Source organism: Chionomys nivalis, chromosome 1 (assembly GCF_950005125.1).
Source record: "Chionomys nivalis chromosome 1, mChiNiv1.1, whole genome shotgun sequence".
Lineage (NCBI taxonomy): Eukaryota > Metazoa > Chordata > Mammalia > Rodentia > Cricetidae > Chionomys > Chionomys nivalis.
Window position 1 is genome coordinate 2,897,561 of NC_080086.1, and position 21,750 is coordinate 2,919,310.

Sequence of the window (21,750 nt, forward strand, 5' to 3'; positions counted from 1 at the left end):
TAGCATCTTCCCTGGGTTATTTATCCCAACAGGTGCTGAGGAGACAACCCCAAAGCAGGAGAAAGTGTGGCTGTGAGGACCACAAGTGTAGGGCTCCGCACTTCTCACCGGTTGCTGCCACCCCCTCCCGTGAGTATCTGCAGACTTCTGCCTGAAACCCTGAGTGAGGTTGATTGCTGGTCCACCCAGTGACAAGATGGCACTCCCTCAACCACACAGCATGCAAACGTGTTCCTGAGCCATCCACCGACCCGGGTGGTAAAGATCGGGGCGGACGCTGTCAGTGTCTACACAGTGGAGGAAGAAGTCGGAATTTGGGGAGCGAGGGGGGAGCCCTGAGGCGCCTCAGCCGAACCCAAAGCCCCCCCGCCCCCGAGCGCTGAGGGTCGAGAGCACCGCGGCCGCGGCGGCCCAGAGGTGCTGGAGCGGCAGACGACTCGCGTGCAAAGCGGCAAAGCTTCCTCCGGAGGCAGCGGCCGTGCAGACGCGGCCTCCTGCGGGGGAGACCGAGGTCGCGCACTCTGCAAGGTGCTCGTCTCGGGTGGGAACCCGACTCGGCGCCGTGGGCGTGTCACGTGACTGGCTTCCCTGAGGACTCGCACTACCCTCTGCGGGCGCCTTTGCACAAAAAAAAAAAAAAAAAAAAGCTGAAACCGGAAGGGGTGCGCCGCTCGGCGCCGGCGGGAACCGCGGCCGGCTCGGCACTTCCGTTCCGCCGGAGCGACGACTGCGGCGCGGCCAGCACGCGAAGTTCCCTCTCCACTCGGGACCACGCAGGGGCAGGTCCGCACGGGCGAGGGAGGGAGCCGGGCACCTCCCCGACCCAGGTCCCGTGAGTCGCCCGGCCGAGGCCTCGGGGCTGGCAGGAGCTCGGCCACATTCCCACCCGGGAACGCCCGCACGCGGCCGAGACCCGGACCCTGACGGCGAGCACCCATTTACCTGCTCCCGCTGCCGCCAAGTGCTCCCCGCGCTGCTGCGCGCCTCACCCGGCTCCCGGACACGAGCCCCAGGACGCGGGCCAGCACCCCCCTCCCGGTGACCGCGGGCCCAGGTACCCAAGTTGAGGCTGCCCACACACCACCCGGCGTCCAGGACCTCACCGGAAGTTGATTTCCACCAAGGCCCGCCCAGGCCTGCGCGCGGCGCTCCAGGCACCCTGGGCGCATCACATGACCCCAGTCTGAGGCCCGCTGAACCTCGTTTGAGGAGAGGAGGGACCTGTGAAATGGACCGACCTGGTTTACACTGCCCTTACCATCCTCAGAAACTGCATCGTGCCTTATCTTTTGCTCCATTCAAAACAAAACCATTCACCAAATGTACCTCCTCAGGGATTCAGCAGGCTAGACCACCGGAAGAGACTCATAGTTGGGTGATCCTCAGATAATGGCTCTTTACAATAGATTGGCTTTGGCTTGCGCTTTTCCTGACCTTCCTCAAGAGCTACCTCCTATTTAAGGTTCTCATTCTTCCTTAGTGAGAGACTCATAAAACCACCTACCAAATCAGAATGTTCCTCCTGTTGAGAACTCGGATCTGCCATGAGAAGAACATTCTAATCCCTTCGTTTACAAGCAACTAAAAATAAGGCCCGAATAAAGCACCTGGCTGTATGACAGGCTCAAGACACGTTTGACGTGACATCTGATCCTAATGGCTTAGCAGAAGTCTCGAGTTTCTGGACATGCCTAAGCTAAAAACTTGTCTAGACTGCTATGGATTTGAAGATCTCTGCCCTAGGACAGTAGTTACTCTTCTCACTCTGTTATAGCGGTTCAGCCATACTCTGGAAGGCAGTTGGTTTTTTAGCTGCCATGCTGCCATGACATCCTTATCTCAAAGCCTTTAGTCAACAGCTTCTGAAGGGAATACACACATCCTTGAAAGATTTTTGTTTGAGAGGGTTGTGTAGAATGTCGTGCCTGTTAGATGGAAATGACCAACAGGTAGCACACTTGCTCTGATGATTTGAACAACATTCACTTAACAATTTTTATTGAATGTTTACCATTTACTTGGGACTAATCAAGTGGTAACAATCTGGGAATGAACCCGATACATTCAAGATTTTTTTCTGTTTAGTACTCTGGGAATTTGAGTGTGAGTCTCTGGACTACATATATTCATCATATAAAGGGCATTCTTAAACATCTTGGGAATTGCTCTTCTCTCTTCCACTGAACAAAATTGACAACTACATATAATCTCTAAACTCAAAGCGGGAAGTATCGCCAGGATCCTGGCAAGCCTCCACTGAGCTGGGCAACTTGAAGCCATTAGTGGCTGATTGATTGTGATGCCTAATAGATCAGTATTACAGTACAGTAATACACATCAGGTCTCCTAACCCTTTTTCTATCCCGTCCCATTCTTTGTACAAACAAGTGTATTTCTATTACAGAAATTTGATGCTATCTTACACATATTTTTCTCACACATTCTTTGTTGTTGTTGAGCAACAAGTGAACGGCCGCTTCTCATTTGTACATCCAGCAAGCTGCTTCCTATTTCTTGTTGATCAAGCAGTTTAGTAGTTAGAAGTGAAAAGCTTTCGATAAGCATGTCTTAAACTGTTATCAATACTTTTGTGTCCGCTTGTGTCTTCTCTTCCGCCTGCCACTCTAATGCCTTTGGCTTTCCATCGAAACATCTGCATGCTTACTCTGTCCCACCTAATCCTAAATTTAGTATTACATGGACTTAATAGTAATGATAGGAACATGCTTAGAACATTCTGTGTGCCTATGGCATTGACCAAAATAGAATGAGATTCTGTTTTCTTAATTTGTACAATAAATCTACACTAGAGGTATATTAATTTAATCACCTCAAATAAGAGCACAGACTCAGGAAGGGTAAAATAACACTATAAAGCAAGATGGGAAGCCACATTGTCCCCCACAGCACACCACTCCACGTTTCAAGTCAGTGTTTCCCAGTTATCAGACTCTCACCTCTGAAATTCCTCATAGGAACCTGTGTATCAGTACGCTCATACTTCAGCCCCCAACACTAAAGTATTTTCATGACTTACAAAGGAAAGCCCATGCCCTTCAGCCGTCACCCCTTCCATCTCTTCACTCTCACGTCAGCCCCAGGCAACATCAATCCGCTTTCTGTCTCATACACTTGCTTCCTCTGGACATGTCTAATACACACAACATGCGACCTTTTGTGCCTGGTCTCCTTCACTTTGCATAGTGTTTTCTGAGCCCTCTTACATGAATAATACTTCTATGGATCATCCAGCAGTTCTGTGCTCACCTTTACCTCTTGGATAGATATTGGGAATAGACTCTAGTTGCTGAGTCACATGCTAGCTCTACCTTTTAGAAATTCCCATCCTCTTCCCCGCCATTTTACACTCCCTGCAGAGGAAAGGCCTTTCATCTCTTTGGGGCCTTGCTTCTGGAACCGTGACCTTGAGTACTAAGCACAGTTCTTACCTCTACAACCACCTGACACTATTCCTGACATTTGCTGTGCGCGTGTCTACAGATCCACAGTACTCATAGAGAGCTGAGAGGAGCAGCATTGTCCACACCCTCAAGACCAAGAGGAGAGAGAGATGCAATCAAATCAGGAATCAAAGCCATTGAGTGCCCCTCTCAACCTGGCTAACCAGGAGGTGTTGCTCGTTGGACAGAAAACTCAAGACAAGCCCTGAAGTGCAGCTAAGAAGCAGGAGCGTGCTTCAAACAAACATGAAGGGAGGGGGAGAAGGGAAGGGCTGTGGCAAGTGTAAAACATGGCTTCCATTCATTCCAGAGAAAATAAGATAATTTATTGGTGTTCATATTTAAGTGGTCATGGCCTGGGAACACTGGTTCACACTACAGTAAAATGGCATGTTCCACCATGGATGAGATTGTGTGACTTTTTCGTGGTCACAGGACAAAAGAAGGTCGCGGATGGACGCACTTTCCAAACTTATTGTTGAGAACATCAGCTAGACAGGTTGCAGCTAAGCAGAGAAGTCTCTGCCTATATGTTTAAGATGTTACAACTTTTTTAGCCTTTGGGTCAGTAAATGCTGATGTTCTGCTAAGTTAATACATTTCAAAGATCTCACCTGGCAGTAAAAAGGGATGTTAGATCAGATGTGGACATAGGTGTAAATGGTTACTAAGGGGGAATAAAGACAGCCCAAGCTCGTTTTATTTCTCGATCTGTAACATGCCACCACTCCATAACCAAGGACATTTTAATCAGTCAGTCCCCAGAATCCTCAACATAAATATGGTATTGGGACCAGGGGGTACCATGAGATCACATAGGAAAAACAGGACTGTCTTTAGAAGAGGCAAGATAAGAAGGAGTTTTGCAAACTCAACAGAAAGATGGGAGTTTTATTCTGAGGGCAATGGAAAACTTTGGGGTGCGTTCATCAAGTCTGGAGGAATTGTTGAAGCAGAGGTGAGCAGGGGGAGAGAGGTTACCAAGACTAAAATAGAAAGCAACTGGCAGACATGAAGCAGCCAGGATGAGGATCTATGAACAAGGTGGCCATGAAGACGACCCCGTTTATTGTAGGCAAAGGAGAGGGGAAGATCAAGATCTGAGCATGGAAAAAAAAAAAAAAAAGATCTGAGCATGGGTCCAGGTTCTGAAGATGTTTAAAGAGGTACGGGGATGGAGATGCATTTGGAAGCGGCAGCCATAGAACACCGAATCACCCTGAGTCCCATCTAACAACTGCAGCACAGCCCTGGGAGACTTGGAGATGACATGCTATTTCTCACAGCTCTGAAGGTTGGGAAGTCCAAGATCTTGGTGCAAAGGATCTGATGTCTGATGAGGGTGCTTTCTGGTTCATAGATGACCCTTGACTTCACACAGCACCAGCCTTCCACCTGAAGACACCAGTCAAACCCACGAACCAATCATCTGCCAAAGGACCCACCTCCTTACATAGTCACACAGGGAATTAAACTTTCATGTGAATTTGGGAAACACAAACAGACCACAGCAAGGGGTTCAGAAGTTCTGCTGCTGACCATGGTGGTTTAAGTGATACCCACAGAAATGACAAGGATCACAACAGAATTATGTAATATCTCAAGACATATGATACCATGTGCAACCTGAGAATATCTGAAAGGGTTTATTATTTGTTACCCGTGAGGCTTTGCATGAAGTTCAGGGGAGAGTCCCCAAGTAGGTCTAAATATGAGAGTTTAGGAAAGACTTTTAGCTTGGTGTGTGGTGTGTGTGTGTGTGTGTGTGTGTGTGTGTGTGTGTACGCATGCTTGGCATTTTGTTTTGGTTTTTCACCATGGCATAGAGCTATTGGGAAGATCCCTACACTGGGCTGTGCTTGTGAGGGGTAAATTTTCTGCGGGCACCAAAACCTAGAACACCCAGGCTTGCTTATCACTCTGCCCTCATGCATGGCAACAGGTAACAAGTTCAGAGTATGACTTAAAACTATCAACAGGTAAACACCAACAGTGTAATCAGCCTGCTGATTATGTGTGTGCTCCACGTGCTCATTCATACAGGTGTATGTGTGCATGAGTGTGCATGTTCACACGGACATGTGTGTGTGTAGAGACCAGACGTTGGCGTCGGGTGTCTTCTCTGGTTCTCTCCACCTTGTTTCTACATGGTCCAGGTTCCACGGGAGCTCATCAATTTGGGTAGGCTGGCCGGCCAGTGAGCTCCAAGGATCCACCTGTTGGCCCTACCCCACTGCCAGTACCGGGATTACAGATGTGTGTTTCCACACTTACCTTCTATATGGGAAATCTGAGCCTAGGTCCTTATGCTGGCACGGCAGGCCTTTACCGACTAAGCCAGCAAGGAGTCCCCGTCACCCTGTCACATAAGTGACAAGAACACTCACTCCGTTATAATGTCTTTGAGTATCTTCCTTTTAGTTGAGGATTTTTATTGTTGTTTTAATCATTTTTCTCTCACTACATTTTGTTCTTTATCTGGAGTTGATAGTTGTGTATGACGTATTGATTGCTAGACTTTAAGGCTCTCCGGAGGGAACTAACTTATTTGACAGTGAAGCTGGTGGGGCAGAGAAAAACTGGATATGCCAGTCTTAGGATTATCACAGTTCTACTTCCTGGAACCATATGGATGAGTAACCAGGATTCTTTTTAGTGGTTGTTGGAGCTTCATCTCTTCCAAGAATATAAATGAAGAAGTGTGTGAGTCTCACTGCTTTTATACCTGATTTATGAACATGACAGAAACAGATCTTAGAGCAGGTCCAGGGAACGAGACAAAGCCACAGACTCTGGAGGTGAAAACTAAGGGTTGATTTCTAAAGCCTTCACATTGTGTGATTGTCCAATCTATTATCTGTTCGGTTTTCTGTTACCTGCACACCTAAGCATGTGATGGTGTGGAAGGGTTCTGTATCTCTAGCTTCAAATGAAATATTTGAAGTGAGCTGTCTGTCGTCCCCTTAAAACACAGAAGGGCCTTATCTGCCTTCTTTCCTTGGCCTTGTTTGAGCTGCACAGAGGAGAGAATTGAGCAGGTGCACATAGGAGCTATTCTCCAGATTCACATGATATTTGCTTGTGATAGGACGACGAGAAAGGATTCATTACATTCATTTATGCTCCAGCAATGCTCAGGCATGCACGGGCAGCCCATTTATGGGGTTCTCTGGTTGCTCCTGTCCTGGGCAGTCCTAGGTGCTGTGTTGCTGTCGCACCCACGATTCTGTGGTCTTCCTTTATGCTGTCTAGCCAGCGTTTTGTTTTGTTTTGTTTTGGAGGGTGGGCTTCCTCTTCATCTTATGCTGTGCACTCCTACAATCAGTGCTGTCTTCAGGTACCTGCCATCATTCATTCTCATAACATGGCCACAGTATCTCAAGTGCCATTACCATATCCCATAGTTTACTTCCTTCTGTAGAAGGAGATGTTTCTGAAGGCCATCGTTGTACAGCCTATCTCTGTGTGTGGCACTGGTCGGAAAGGACATTGGACACTAATCAGAGACGCACACAGCTGGAGAACACAGTGAACGGAGAACGGCTTAGCTCGTTCCTGATCTTTCTTCAGTTAGATACCCTCCGGGTTAGTTTTAATAGGCAAGCTATCCCGGTAATGACAAGCGGTTATTCAAATGGCACACCTTCAGAAGCAAAATGCTACTTTTTATACTTCACATTGGAAAACCAAAACAGAGAGTGAGTTTTACGTCCTCACTGGACCACTGCATTGCTTCTCTCAGAGCTGCTACGCTGCTTCTGCAATCAGTGCTCCGGGCAGCAGGCCAGGCAAGAGCTGCTGGTGCAACAAAGATAAATTGAGTTTGAACTAAACATTTTCATAAATTTTGGTGCACCACAAAATTAACACATCATGAGAAAACTCTGAAGTTTGAAAAGTGGGGTTTAAAAGAACATGATTGAAACCCAGGCAGCATTCTCCTGAGTCTGATCACCCTTTCAAGTTGACCAGAAAAGGGAGAGTACTACATGGGAACAGCGGCCGGTCTTCCTGTTTATCTTTCTTTTTCTCCTAGTCTTTTGGGGATTTGGGTTTTAAATAATTTTAATTATAAAAGGTAATTGGCTCTTTAATTATGTCAAACTTTAATCTAGCATAGAAAAAAAGAACTGAAAGCAAGTTCTTGCTGGTGGAGATTCTGCCTGAATAGGGATGGCCTACCCAAACTACACACTATAGAGTGTGCCTTCACCTTCACCGTCACCTCGACTAGATTTAAAATCACCATGGAAACATATCCCTGAAGACCTATCAGAAGGTATACAGCACAGAAACCTGGGAAAGAGACCCATCACCAACGTGTGCAGCACCAGCTATGGACTGGATCCTGACCGAATCTAAAGGAAAAAGTGAGCTGAGCACCAGCATTCTTCCCTCGGCTTCCCAACGATGGATGTCATGTGACTAGTGAGTGGCTCATGGTCCTGTGCCTTCCAGTTGAGAACCCCTCTTCCTTTTGGGCTGCTTCTTATTGGGTATTTGGTCACAACAGTCAAAGAAGAAGTGGATGTTGGGGTACTACGGAGACAAGCACATCTGACTGACAGGCGTTACTCCTCTTTGTTTACGTTTTGTCCAATTGTGCTTTGCTTGTTGAGCTTCACCATACACAATGATGCAAAGATTGAGTCTAAGTACGTAATACATATTTGTCCTTGTTAGGGTTTCTATTGCTGGAAGAGGCACCATGACCACAGAAACTCTTATGAAGGAAAACGTTTCATGGAGTGGTTCATATTTTCAGCAGTCCAGTCCATTATCATCATGGGGTGACGTGGTGGCATGCAGGCAGACATGGTGGCGTGCAGGCAGACGTGGTGGCATGCAGGCAGATGTGGTGGCGTGCAGGCAGACGTGGTGGCGTGCAGACAGATGTGGTGGTGTGCAGGCAGACATGGTGGCGTGCAGGAAGACGTGGTGGCGTGAAGGCGACACAGTGCTGTGCGGGTAGACATGGTGATGGAGAAGTGGTCTGAAATGCTAGGCAGAGCTTGAGCATGCATAAGACCTCAAAGCCCACCTCCACAGTGCCATATTTCCTCCAACAAGGCCACGCCCACTCCAACAAAGCCATACCTTCTAATAGTGCCACTCTCTACAAGCTTATGAGGATCAATTACATTCAAGCTGCCACAATGTGGTAATACTTAAGTTCCTTGATGTATAACACTAGACACTTAGGATTTTATCACTTGAGAGACTATAAAAGGTATTTTTGGTTAAATTTCTCAGAATCAGAAATTCACTTGCCCTCATTGAAGCAACAAATCAGAAGCTGCTCAGAAGCCTCCCACTGAGCTCTTTTCTTCTTTGGAAGTTAAATAGTAGGGAGTAAAATCCAGATTAGTAAATTCACAAGTAAATTGTTGCAGGAGCTGAAAAGTTTGGCTCTTGAAACCATCCAAGTTTGGTATAATTTAAATTTTCAATTACACAATAAAAATATCAAGAAAAATTCATTCCTATTTTGTAGATGAATTAGTTGGTTGCACTGGGAAAGTAAAAACGTCGATACCAGAGTGGTTATTTTCATCAGATTTGAATTTCATTAAAGCCAGCACTTGCTTTTCATTTCTGCTCTCTGCTTCAGAAAGAAAACTGTCACTTATCTGAAAATCACTGAGGACCAAGACAACGTTGATTACAGAAATTAGTGAAATACCGCATCAGAGCCTGAGCTATTGGGACCCATCCCGAGGTGTGAGATTTGAGCATGCTCCTGCTGGTTTGGAAGCTGTTCGTTGTTGATTCAGCTGGAGATGGTCCCCAGTCAGGTGGTTATGAATCCACGAACACATCTGGCAACATGGTAGCTTGAGCAGATGTGGGGTCAGTCCGAGCCAAGATTCTCATGCTATTGGATTCCTATTTGGGCTTTGGCCTTCTCTGCAGCAGTGAGAATCCTCCAGATGTTTACATGGGAAATGGTGCTAGCTTATCTGTGCCCTGGGAAGACTGTTCTTACTGTGGTTTTCACACGGCACTTGGGAACATACGCAGGTGAGATATAAGTGCAAAGTCATTTTTTAAAGCCCTGGCTTAGAATGACTCATGACAAGTCTAGATCCAGTTTTGGCCAAATAAAGAGGAAAATCTTACCAACTGATGGCCGCCCGATGACCTGTATGGAAAGAATTGGTGGACCCGGGAGAGCACACAATTGAGAGAAGTGATCACATCACCAGATGTGACATCATTGTTTGGCACTAGCTGCCAGCCTGGCCATAGAGAATGCACAGTCCACTCAGCTCTTGAGTTTCCCTCTGGATTCCTCTGGGGTTCAGCAGAGGGCACTGTACATAGTGCCTCTAGTGATACTTACGCTGTTGGAAAAGTCAAGGTAAGAGACCCAGCCTGATGGTTACATGTTACTATCACTCATAATACTGTATCCTGTAAAGGAGTATAAATGTTACAGGTCAATTAAAATTCAGATAGAAACGAGCCAGCACACAAGGTGATAGTCCAGGGAAGTTACTAGATCCACTGTGTGTTCACCACAATGAATTCTTAAAGGCGAGAAATTAACCAATCAGCTCTGGTTGTATTTATTGCGCAATGCGATTTTAGATAATCCCGTGCTTCAAACTTTCAAGTTTATGATACTCATTTTGGGATTACTAAACAGATTTCCCCTTTTAGTCTTCAAAGTATAGACTATTATCTAAAAGTGGATAAATTTCACTTCCCATCCCTGTGTGTATACATGTGTGTGTGCGCACACACACATACATGCACACACATGTGTACAGGTGTCTACATAGAGGCTAGAGGAAGACATCAGGCACCTGTCCTAACAGTCTTCAATTTATTACTCTGAGACAGGGTCTCTCAAAGAACCTGGAGCTAAGTTTGGCAGCCAGCAGACCACTGTATTCTCTGTCTTCTGCAATATCAAGATTACAGATGCACACTGGCTTTTTATGTACGTGCTGGGCATTTGAACTCAAGTCTCCATGCTTACATAGCAAGAACTCTTAACCTATTGAGGCATCTCCCCAACCCCTGAACCAGCTCCTTGCACGCAACCCATACCTGAATACTGAAATGTTTCTGATTATGTGCATAGAATATCTGAGAGCACTGACTGGGAATGGTAACAGTAAGTTCAAACATCTGTTGATCCTCCTCATCAAGAGTTTGAACTCTGTCATGGGATTTCAGTGAGAATAAACAGTGAAATATAAAGCTGAACTATATAAAAATAAAAGTGGTACCATAAAAGTACCAGGAAGCTGGGGAGATGAGGACGCTGGGTTTAAGGTTCAAGTCTGAGCTGACCTCACAGGCAGACAGACACCATCATCATAGGTACCCACTGAGAGTAAAGAAAGCCCCTTTCCATCAGACAAAGGACCCAAGGGCTTGAGCCTTGCAAGAGTTGTGGAAAATGATGTCAGAGACTCAAACTGTGGGAACATCTTTGACATGCTGCAGACACAGAGCCAACAGCAAAAGGTCATGTAGGAATGAACGGCCTTTACCACAGTTCTACACACAGAAAGATCAAGCTGGTCTGCCTGGAGCTGTGTGGATGGACTAGGTAATGAAGAGCCCAAAGATGGAGTGGTGGTTTGAATGAGAATGGCCCGCATGGCTCATATTTTTAAATGCTTTGTGCCCATTTGGTGGAACTGTTTGGGAAGGATTAGGAGGTGTGCCTTGCTAGAGGAGATGTGTCATGAAGGGAAAGTGATAAGAATTCAAAACTCATGCCATTCCCAGGTAGCTCTCTCTCTGCTTTATGCTTGTGGGTCAAGATGTAAGTTCCTGCCATGTAGCCGCCATGCTAGCCATGGACGCTAACCCTCTAAAACGGTAACAAAACCTCTCTAGGTTATTTGACCATGGTGTCTTACCACAGTAATAGGACAGTACCTAGGCAGGCTGCTCTAGTGTGCTCCCTATTGCTATGATAAACACCTGGACCAAAAGCAACTTAGGGAAGAAAAGGTTTTACTTAAAACTCTCAGGTCCATCATCAAGAAAAGTCAGGGCAGGAATCTGGACGCCGGGAGCTGATGCAGAGGCTGTGGAGGAGTGCTGCTTACTGGTTCACTCCCATGGCTTGCTCTGCTTTCTAATACCATCCAGTACCACCTGTCTGGGTGGCACCACCCATAGTGAGCTAGGCCCTCCCACATCAGTCATTGATCAAGAAAACGCCTCACGGATTTTCCTACAAGACAGTCGTTTGGAAGCATTTTCCCAACTGAGGTTCATCTTCTCAGATAATCTGAACTTGTGTCAAACTAACAAAAAAAAAAAAAAAAAAAGACCAGCACATAGGCAGACTCAAACAAACCCTGAATTTTTTCATGTATGAAGTTTATCTTTAAATTAATATATGCATATATATATATATACATGCATTGTTAAATGAAGGTAGAGAGACTATGAGAGGGAGAAAGAAGGCTAAAAGGAACTGGGAGGATAAGGGAGGATCTGTGGCACGAAAGTAAACATAGGTAAGGAGATGAGCAAGAACAGGGCAAAGAGGGCAGGGGACACAGGCTGTGCTCAGTAAGCACACACAATGGTGTTGAATAAACACACAGCAGTTTCAGATAAGCACACACACATTATTTTGCACAACAACTAAAAGAGTTAGTAAAAACAAAAAAAAAAGATTTTCAAGAGACAAGCAGGAACGAAACCACGCCATCCAACAGCAAGGAATTTGGTTAAGAGAGGCATCATTTGAAAGAGGGATTAATTAAAATATGTCATCACTTGAAAGGGAATCAATAGAAAGGGAATCAATTAAAAGGCTCTTCGGAAATCCCTGGAGACTTTAAGGCTAAAGAGGACGGAAGGAAGATGGCCTTAAAAGCAGAATTTTGTCTGAGTGGAGCTAAGTAGTTGTGGGTGGGGTGGAGAGCGAAAGAGTCAAAACATAGTCTGAGGTTTTGAGCTGAAGTGGGAGAAAGATGACCTCATCCATTGACACAGGGCTCAGGAGAAGCAAGTCGGGGGGGGGGGGAGAGCAAGCAGATTAATTTCCCTTTTCCCTTTTTTCTTTCTCTTTCTTTCTTTCTTTCTTTCTTTCTTTCTTTCTTTCTTTCTTTCTTTCTTTCTTTCTTTCTTTCTTTTTTTTTTTTTGAAGTAGATTCCAGGGAGTTTCTACTGCACTAGGTTTCCACTTTGTCCCACAAATGCCCTCCCTCCATTCTTCCCTCCCACCCGTGATCCTTCCTGTTCCCATCCTCACCTAACCCCAGTCCACCACAAAACCTATTCCCTTTCCCAGGGAGATCCATCAATTCTCCCATAGAGCATTCCTTGTTACCTGGCCTCTCTCGGTATGTGGATTGTAGAATGACTATCATTTACTTAATATCTAATACCACTTACAGTGAGTACGCACCTTTGTTGATGGACGTTTCTGTCCCACCCAGTCTCACAGCCATTCAGACGCAAAGAAACACACAGAGGCTTACATTAATTATAAACTGTTTGGCCTATTAGCTCAGGTGTATTATATTAACTAGCTCTTATAACTTAAATTGACCCCAATTCTTGTTTAGTCACATGGCTTGGTACCTTACTCAGTGAGGCATTATCATCTTGCTTTCTCTGCATCTGATTGGTTACTGCAGACTGAGCCTTTCCTCTTCCCAGAATTCTCCTAGTCTGGTTGCCTGTCTATACTTCCTTCCTACTTACTGGCCAATCAGTGTTTATTAAACCAATTACAAGTGTCAAATCTTTATAGGATACAAGACCGTTATCCCACAGCACATAACATGTTTGTCTTTCTGGGTCTGGGTTACCTCACTCAGGATGCTTTTTCTGGTTCTCTCCATTTGCCTATGAATTCCATGATATCATTATAATACTGAGTAATACTCCACTGTGTAAATGTACCACATTTTCTTTATTCATTCTTCAGTTGAGGGGCATCTAGGTTGTTTCAGCTTCTGGTTATTATGAATAAAGCAGCCATGAACATACTTGAGCAAGTGTCCTTGTGATAGGGTAGAATATCTTTTTGGCATCTGCTCAAAAGTGGTATAGCTGGGTCTTGAGGTAGATTGACAGCCAGTTTTCTGAGGAACTACCATATTTACTTGCATAGTGGCTGGACAAGTTTGCACTCCCACCAGCAATGGAGAAATGATCCCCTTGCTCTACATCCTCATCAGTATGAGCTGTCACCTGTGTTATTGATCTTAGCCATTCTGACAGGTATAAGATGGAATCTCAAAGTAGTCTTGAATTGTCCTTACCTACTATCTAAGGATGTTGAACATTTTTTAAGTGTTTCTTGGCCATTTGAAATTTCTCTGTTGAGAATTCTCTGTTTAGATCTACACCCCATTTTTTAAATTATATTGCTTGGTTTGTTGATATCTAGTTTCTTGAGTTCTTTATATATTTTAGGGATCAGCCCTCTGTCAGATGTGGGGTGGATGAATATCATTTTCCCACTCTGTAGGCTGCCATTTTGTCCTATTGACAGTGTCCTTTGTCTTACAGAAACTTTTCAGTTTCATAAGGTCATATTTATTAATTGTTGATCTTAGTACCTGTGCTATCAGTGTTCTGTTCAGGAAGTTATCTTCTGTGCCAATGTGTTTAAGGCTATTCTCCCACTTTCTCTTCTATCAGGTTCGGTGCTTCTGACTTTGTATTAAGGCCTTTGATCTGCTTGGACTTGAGTTTTGTTCAGGGTGATAAATATGGATCCATTTGCATTCTCCTACATGCAGACATCCAGTTAGACAAGGATCATTTGTTGAAGAGGCTGTCTTTTTTGTGTATTGTAGGCCTTTTTATCAAAAATAAGGCCTCCATAGGTGTGTGGATTTATGTCTGGGCCTTCAATTTGATTCCATTGATCAGCGTGTCTGGTTTTATGCCAGTACCATAAGGATTTTAATACTATAGCTCTGCAGCACAGCTTGAAATCAGGGATGGTGATAACTCCAGAAGTTCCTCTATTGTGCAGGATTATTTTAACTATCCTGGGTTTTTTGTTTTTCCATATGAAGTCTAATATTGTCCTTTAAAAATCTTTAAAATTTTTTGTTGAACTTTTGATGATGATTGCATTGAATCTGTAGATTGGTTGTGGGTAGGATGGCCATTTTTATTATGATGAACCTACCAATCCATGAGTATCAGAGATCTTCCACCTTCTGCTATCTTCTTCAATATCTTTCTTCAAATCCTTGATGTTTTTGTCATACAAGTCACAAATTTGTCATTTATATATAGGAGGACTACTGATTTTTTTTGTTTTAGTTGATCTTGTATCCATCCACTTAGCTAAAGGAGTTCATCATCTATAGGAGTTCCCTGGTAGAATTTTAGGGGTCACTTATGTATACTATATCATCTGTAAATAATACTTTGACTTTTCATTCCCAATCTATTTATCCTTGATCTCCTTCAATTGTCTTATTGTTTTAGCTAGAATTTTAAGTACAATGTTGAATAGACATGGAGAGGATGTACAGCCTTGTCCTGTTCCTGGTTTTAGTGGGACTGCTTGGAGTTTCTCTCCATTTAATTTGATGTTGGCTACAGGCTTGCTGCAAATTGCCTTTACTAGGCTTAGGTATGTTCCTTCCTAATCTCTCTAAGACTTTTATCATAAAAAGAGTGTTGAATTTTGTCAAAGGCTTTTTCAGCATCCAGTGAAACAATCATGGTTTTTTTTTTCCTTTCTGTTTATACGGTTGCTTACATTTCCTGATTTTCATATGTTGGACCATCCTGCATCTCTAAGATGAAGCCTACTTGGTCATAGTGCATAATCTTTTTGATCTGTTCTTGGATTCTATTTTTGAGTATTTTACTGATTGTTTTTAGATTTATGTTCTTACAGGAAACTGGTCTACAATTCTCTTTCTTTGTTGAATCTTTGTGTGGTTTGGGTATTAGGGTGACTGTGGCCTCATAAAATGAATTTGGCAGCATTCCTCCTGTTTCTATTTTGTGGAATGCTTTGAGAAGTATTGGCATTAGTTCTTTTTTGAAAGTCTAGTAGAATTCTGTACTAAAACCATCTGGACCTGGGCTTTTTGGTTGGGATACTTTTAATGACTGCTTCTATTTTGCTAGGGGTTATAAGCCTATTTAAATTGTTTATCTGACTTTGTTTTGGTAAGTGGTATCCATTGAGAAAATTCATTTCTTTTAGATTTTCCAGTTTTGTGGAATACAGGTTTTTGAATTATGACCTAATGATTCTCTGGATTTCCTCGGTGTCTGTTGATATGTCCCCCTTTTCATTTCTGATTTTGTTTATTTTGATACTTTCTCTTCACCCTTTAGTTGGTCTGGAAAAGGGTTTGTCTATCCTGTTGATTTTGTCAAAGAACTAACTCTTTGTTTTATTGATTCCTTGTATTGTTTTGTTTTTATTTCATTGATTTTAGTACTGAGTTCGATTATGTCCTGATGTCTACTGCTCTTGTGTGTGCTTACTTCTTTCTGATATAGAGCTTTAAGGTGTGCTGTTGAGCTGCTAGTTTGAGATCCCTCCAATTTGTAGGCTCTCAGTGGTATAAACTTTCCTCTTAGCACCACAGTCATTGTGTCGTAGAAGTCTGGGTATGTTGTATATTCGTTTCCATTGAGTTCTATACAGTCTTCGATTTCTTTCTCATTTCTGTCTCTACCCAGTTTCCATTCAGTAGAGAGTTGTTCTATTTCCATGAGTTTGTAGGATTTCTGTCTTTTTCTGTTGCTGTTAAAATCCAGCTTTAGTCCATGGTGGTCTGATAGGATGAAGGGTTTTTTCAATTTTCTTTCTTTTTTGTTGTTGTTATGTATACAGTGTTCTGGTGGTTGTGCCTGCCCACCAGAAGAGAGCATCAGATCTCACTACAGATGGTTGTGAGCCACTTTGTGGTTCTGAGCCATCTCTTGAGCTTTTTCAATATTTTTGTATCTGTTCAGATTTGTTTTGTGACCAAATATTATGTCAATTTTGGAGAAAGTTCTGTGAGGCACTGAGAAGAAGGTGTATTCTTTTGAGTTTGGGTGCAATGTTCAGGGATATCTGTAGATATCTCTTAGATTCAGTATTTCTCTGTTTAGTTTTTGTCTGAATAATCTATTCATGGTGAGAGTTGTGTATCAAAGTCTCCCACTATCAATGTATGAGGGTCTATGTGTGATTTAAGCTTTAGTAGTGTTTCCTATGTAAATGTGGGTGTCCTTCAGTTTGGGAAATAAATGTTAAAAAATGAAAGATCATCTTGTTGTTTTCCTTTGATGAGTATAAAATGTCCTTCCCTGTTTCTTTTTATTAATTTCAGTTTGAAGTCTATCTTATTAAATATTAGAATGGCTATGCCATCTTGCTTCTTAGGACCATTAATTTGGAAAATCTTTTTCCAACTTTTTATTCTGAAGTAATGTCTATCTTTGATGTTAACGGGTGTTTCTTGTATGCAACAGAAGGATGGATTCTGTTTTTTAATCCATTTTGTTAGCATGTGTCTTTTTATTACTAAATTGGAGCCCATTGATAATGAGAAATATCAATAATCAATGATCTTTAATTCCTGTTATTTTTTTGTTGGTGGTGGTGTTGATAGTGGTGGTGGTGTGTGTCCCTTCTTTTGGTTTTGCTGGTGTGAGATTATTTCATTTCCTGTATTTTCAAGGGTATTAACTTCCTTGGGTTGGAGCTTTCCTTCCAGTGCCTTCTGTACGGCTGAATTTGTAGATATATATTGTTTAAATTTGGTTCTATCATGGAATGTCTTGTTTTCTCCATCTAGAGTGATTGAAAGTTTTGCTGAGTATAGTAATCTGGACTGGCATCTGTGCTTTCTTAGAGTCTGCAGCACATCATCCAGGCCCTTCTGGCTTTTAAAGGCTCCATTGAGAAGTCAGGTATAATTCTAATAATCCACCTATATCTTTTACTTGTTATTTTCCCTTGTTGCTTTTAACAGTCTTTCTTTGTTCTATATGTTTAGTGTTTTGATTATTATGTGGCAAGTGGACTTCCTTGGTCCAATCTATTTGGTGTTCTGAACCTTTATAGGCAAGTTCCTCTTTAGGTTAGAAAAATTTTCTTCTATGATTTTGTTAAAAATATTTTCTGGGGCTGGAGAGATGGCTCAGCTGTTAAAGGCTCGGCTCACAACCAAAAATATTTTCTGGGTCATTGAGCTGGGTGGGAATCGTCTCCTTCTTCCCTTCCTGTTATTCTTATGTTTGGTCTTTTCATAGTTTCCTAGATTTCCTGGATGTTTTGTGTCAGAAATTTTTTTTAGATAGTTTCTTTAACTTATTTATCTATTTTGTCTATTATATATTCAGCATCTGAGATTCTGTCTTCCATCTCTTGTATTCTGTTGGTGAAGTTGTCCTCTGTAGTTCCTATTTGTTTACCCAGATTTTCCATTTCCAGAATTCCCTCAGTTTGTACTTTTTTTGTATTCTTTATAGATTTCCATTTTCAGGTCTTCAACAGTTTTATTCATTTCCTTCAATTGTTTGTTTTTTCTTGGTTTTCTTTACTGGATTTATTCATTTCCTCCAATTTTTTTGTGTGTCTTTTTCCCAATTTCTTTAATATATCTATTCACTTCCTCCTTAAGGATGTATCATCTTCATTAAGTTGCTTTTAAGGTCTTTTCCTTAAGCCTTAGCTGTGTTGGAATAGTAGAATAGATGGTGTCTAGTGGTGACATATTTCTCTGGCTGTTGTTGATTGTATTCTTAAACTGGAAACTAGGTATCTGGGTTTGTGAAGATTGTATGTCTAGGTGCTATATATGGATTTGTCTGTGTTGGATGGGCTTCCCTTCCCCCTTGGTTCCTGTTTCCTCTATGATCTTTTGGCTGCTGTGCACTGTGGTTGAGCAGGGGTCTCCACCCAAACCGGGGCTGGGAGAAGCTGACAATGAGGGTTAGGGTGGGGCAGCACCCAGAGAGTGGCAGGTGTGGCCTCCTGTTGTGCAAATGTTCTCCACCTGAGTCAGGGGCTAGGACATTTGCAGTGGTGGCGATGAGGACAGGAGAATTGGAATTGGTGTGGTGGCATTAAGAGAGTGTGGAAAGTAGGTTTGCAGGCAGCCAACCTGGACTTCTGGTGGCCAGCTTGACCTCTAGTAGAGCAGGGGGTCCACTCAAATTTTTTATGAAGATAAAACTCAATTACTGTAATATGAGGGCCTGCTCATTGGGGTTTCTGTCCTGCCCAGTTTCCACAGCCATTAGGTCTCAAATAATCACACAGAAGTCTATATAAACTGATTGGCCCATTAGTTCAGGCTTCTTATTAACTCTTATAACTTATATTAGCCCATTATTCTTATATATGTTAGCAACATGGCTCAGTACCTTTTTCAGCAGGGCAGGTCACACCTTCCTTCTTCAGTGTCTGGACAGGACCTTGTAGGAATGGGCTTCCTCCTTCCCAGAATTCTCCTGTTCTCATTGACCTGCCTCTACTTCCTGTCTGGTTGTCCTGCCTATATTTCCTGCCTGGCTACTGATCAGTCAGCATTTATTTAAAAAGGGTACTCAAAGGAATGAAATCTGGCAGATGGATGTGTTCTACTTTATGGAATTTGGTAAATTAAAATATGTACACCACACCATAGACATGTATTCAGGTTTTCAATGGGCAACTGCCTTGAGCTCAGAAAAGCCTGATTCAGTAATCACACATTTATTGGAGGTTATGGTCATCATGGGTATACCTGCACAAATAAAGACAGACAATGGTTCAGCATATGTATCTAAGAAAACGAAACGCTTTTTTGCTTATTATAATATAAAGCACATTATAGGTATACTAAATAATCCTACAGGTCAGGCAGTTATAGAAAGGTCAAATCATACTATAAAGGATATATTGAACAAACAGAAAGGGACAGAAAATACCTCCAGAAATAGATTGCATAATGCTTTATTAACCTTGAATTTTCTTAATGCTAATGAGAAAGGAACAACAACAGCAGAAAGGTATTAGATAATGGAAAAAACTTCTGAATTGAATCAATCAGTATATTTCAAGGATGTGTTGACTTCACAATGGAAACCAGGAGATGTACTACATTGGGGAAGGGGTTTCTCTCTTGTTTCCACAGGACAAGAAAAATTATGGATACCATCAAAATTGATAAAGATTCGCTTTGAAAAGGATAAACCTCTTGAAAAAGAGAAATGATACCATATCCACAATGGTGACAATCATCATACAGGTGGTAAGCAAAACTCATAAGGGTTACGGCAGGGTTCTGCTCTTATCTTTACAGGAAAATACACATCATCAAAAAATTCAAGAGAGCCTGGATGTTTGAATGCTGACAGAAGAAAAAAATAACTATTCTTAAGGAGCATCTAGAAAACAGACTATGGTTTATGAATCCAGGTACTGTTTACACTTACATTTACATACACACACACACACACACACACACACACACAGAGCTGGTTTTGGAGTTGGGCAATGACTCTGTACTCCTCTAAATCCAGCTTGTTGTTAAAAGGAACAGTCAGAGTTTCTGTCTCATATCAGGAGCCATCTGGTGTGGGACAGAAGAAAGACTTTAGGAAAAATTTTACTTTCTCCATGTCTCTTTTGTCTATACCATATTCTTCATTGAATGTATGTTTATATGAATGATGTTTAAGTTTTTTCATGATGAACATAGGTTTTCCTACAGATCCTTTTCCTGCAGTAATCTTTGAAGTTTCCAGGAAGAAGATGGGCCACAGCAATAACTCCACCCCACCTAGCTGAGGTGACATCATGATGCAGACAGTGCTACTATAAGACCTTTGTGGGTATCAGCTGCTGAAATGGTGCTACTTCTCATGTTCTGCCCAGAACTCCAAATGAGAACTTTGAAAAACAAAATAAAACAACAACAAAAAAATCCTATTGACGTCTCAGAAATTGTTTGCAACTATACTAGACAGTAATTTTGGAACTTAACCACCACTTAATTTTTGCAGGATCCCATTTAAGAGAACATTGCCCCCATGACAGTGGGAAGCAATTCTAGAAGACAATGCCCCACATCCCAAAAAAGTTTATCCATAGTGTTGGGAACACTGTTCATGGGTTATTGATTATTACTTGTATTAGATAGAGGGTTGGGGTAAAAACTATGTTTGTTAAAAAAAAAAAAAGGGTGGGTGGGTGTTGTGGGAGCTGCGGGCTGTGTTCCTGCCACCCTGCTCCCAGCCACTGGCTAGCTTTACCCAAAATAATTACACGGAAACAGTATTCTTTTAAACACTGCTTGGCCCATTATATCTAGCCTCTTCTCAGCTAACTCTCGCACCTGGACTAGCCCATTTCTAATAATCTGTGTAGCACCCCAAGGTGCGCTGACCGGGAAGATTCTAGCCTACGTCCATCCTGGGTCGGAGCTTCATCGCATCTGCCCCTGAGAGGAGCTGTCCTGCATCTGAGCTCACTTCCTCTTCCTCCCAGCATTCTGTTCTGTTTACTCCACCCACCTATGTTCTAACCTATGAGGGCCAAGCAGTTTCTTTATTATTTAACCAATGACCTTCCTCCATTATTTCCCCTTTTTCTGTTTAAGCAAAAAAAAAGGGGGGGGGGGAAGGCTTTAACTTTAACATAGCACAATTACATATAACAAAACAGTTATCAAGTAAGAATTACAGTATTTACATCTATTTTATCTCTATCATAACTAAGGAAAACTATAACTATCTATTCTTCAACTCCATCAAAGACCCCAGAAGGATACAATATTTCCTAAGCAAACAAGAAATAAGCAACTTTCAAACTCTAGAAATGACAGAGACATCTCGCTGCCTGGACAGTCACCCAAAGTTCCTCTGTACCGTTGGGGCATCCATCTTCGACCTACAGGCCCATAGTTTCCAGCAGACATTTCCATGAAGCAGGAAATTTCAAAGGCAGTTCAGTCACTATCTGCTGTGTCCTGCAGAATGTCTCACAGACTCTTTCATGAATCAGGAACCCCAAAAGATCATCTCACCTTTAGACAAGTTCAGTAGTCCTCTCTCTGTGGGTTCTCTTTGTCCAGTTTATGCAATAGTCCAGGCAAGAGCAGTTTCTTGCCCAAATGGCTATCAAACTCCATAAGGATCCTCTTCGATGCCCATCTTCCTCTTGAAGTAGAATCGTGCTGCCAGGAGCAGAGTGTCTCATTGTCATGAAAAACCTAAGTTATTAAAACATTAATGCCATATTCTGTAGTCTTTGGAAGATATGAGGGATGCCTATCTGAAATATATCTATGCACATCTAGAAAATCTAACTAATATGACTACAAACTTGACTATTATA

The 21,750-nt window shown here is 42.6% G+C and overlaps 1 protein-coding gene across 1 annotated transcript in view; it reads right to left on the reverse strand.

The window, feature by feature from the left end:
• Ccdc91 (coiled-coil domain containing 91) overlaps positions 1-1,108 on the reverse strand; it is a 194,140-nt gene extending 193,032 nt beyond the window's left edge. The window contains exon 1 of the mRNA XM_057786769.1: positions 943-1,108. The gene's annotated coding sequence lies outside the window, so the exon portion shown is untranslated. The remainder of the gene's footprint in view (positions 1-942) is intronic.
• Positions 1,109-21,750: the final 20,642 nt, after the last annotated feature.